This window comes from Lupinus angustifolius, chromosome LG16 (assembly GCF_001865875.1).
Source record: "Lupinus angustifolius cultivar Tanjil chromosome LG16, LupAngTanjil_v1.0, whole genome shotgun sequence".
NCBI lineage: Eukaryota > Viridiplantae > Streptophyta > Magnoliopsida > Fabales > Fabaceae > Lupinus > Lupinus angustifolius.
In genome coordinates this window covers 5,921,919-5,923,824 of record NC_032024.1, presented here as the reverse complement: position 1 = coordinate 5,923,824, position 1,906 = coordinate 5,921,919, and positions in this window count along the sequence as shown.

Sequence of the window (1,906 nt, the reverse complement as noted above, 5' to 3'; positions counted from 1 at the left end):
TTTCAACAAATAAATTTATTGATAACACTTTACTATTTTACAATTTACACCTCTTTCAAGATTCAATTGTAGTATAGTATAGGGTTATGTCGAACCACAAGGAATTGCCTAACAGAATGAATCATATGAATATGTCAATGCACAAATAATGAGGGAACATATAGAACAAGAAGAGAGAACTTCAGGGAAAATTTTCTAGGCAAGATGGTGAATGATATGTGTGACATCTCTGTTGATTCGAATGAAATGTGTCTCTATTTATAGAAGTTTCTCTAGAGCCGCTGAGCTTCTTGTTAGCACCGCTCGGCAGCTGACCAAACCCTTCAGCATGGGTTTGGTCACTTGATCAAGCATCTTTGTCACCTCCTTAAGCTTGACTCACCAAAGCTAGTTGTGAGCTATGGGACCAGCTATGGTGAGCTACTCTGAAAATCCTATGGTCGGCTACTTGAAGTGACGTCATTGGTGACTTCATGGTTTGCTTGATGGCTAAGTCAAGTCTGGGTGCACACCGCTTAGCACACCTGTAGCATCGCTAAGCTGCTTATCCAGCAGCTTTGACCGTGCTGTCTGGGACGTGACCTGGTGCTTGCTGACTTAGGCAGGAGTCTGGTTCACCGCTGAGCTGTTTGGTTGCACCACTGAGGTGCTTGTTGAGCAGCTTGGGAGTGTGCCAGGCTCGTGTATGACCGTGCCAAGCTTGAGTTCTGACCATGTCAGGATTATCTAGTGCCAGGTTGAGCGGCCAAGCAGGTCAGCTCAGCTACTTGCTTGAGCAGCTTGGTCCATGTCAGGCTGGTGTCCAGGTCAGCTAAGCGTGGCTTGGTCCATGCTCAGCTGCCTGCTTGAGCACCTTAATTTTGACTTCTTTTTCTTTTTGACCATTAGTCTTTTTTCTTTTTTCTTTCTTCTTCTTTCTAAGTCCTACAAAACACATAAAAAAGAAATACAAACACAAATATACAAGATTGTGATATTTTATACAAAAAGTATTGTTTTAAGTTGGTTTTTCTCAATTATGCTTAAGATAAGTGCCATAAAAGTGTATGAAATTTAGATATGTTTGACACTTATCAAACTCTCCCAACTTAAAACTTTGTTTGTCCTCAAACAAAAGGTGAAACTTATCCGAAATCAATTTGGCTAAAAATAATAATGATGATCAATAATGATTTCAAATGTATAACATGTCAAAAATAGATTTCAATGAGATTTTTCATGATTTGTGAATTTTGACACATAATGCTTCAAACAAGATATAAATGCTTTTGTTTATAAAAAATGTGTAACAATTTACCTAAGCAAATATTTTTCTAACCAAAAAGTGTTCTTTGCGCACAAGTTCAAAATTGGAACTTTTAAGGGTAAGTGTTTCACTCAACTTTTCAATCAATTTTTTGTAGTAATTTGAACTTGTTCTTTGTCTCACCTATTCTCTTAAATTGCATAAATAATCAAAGATCACTAAGGTCTTTATTTTGGTTGTAATGAGGCTTGGTTTGGATAATGGTTTTTCTAGATTTTGAAGGCTAAGTTTAAAAAGAGAGCATTTTTGAAATTTTTCTCAATGGAACACTTGACTCTTCTTTTTTCCAACCTCTTTAACTTTTGAAACTTGGCTTCTATTTTTGTCAATCTCTTTTTGTTTTCTTTTTCATTTGTAAAGATATTTGAGTTTTTCTTTCTTTTAAGAAGCAAAGTCCACCAATTTCTCCCCAACTTAATCCTTTCAAACTTTTCTTTAAAATTTAATGCTCTCATAGAACATTTTTTTCAATTCGGTTTCATGGGATAGTTTGAAAATTTTATTTCATTTGTTTGGCTCAAAGGGGCTTATCAAAGGATGATCCTAATTGGGTTTGGACTTTTTGGCCTTTGGTTCAACTAATGAAGGAACATGCCTTGA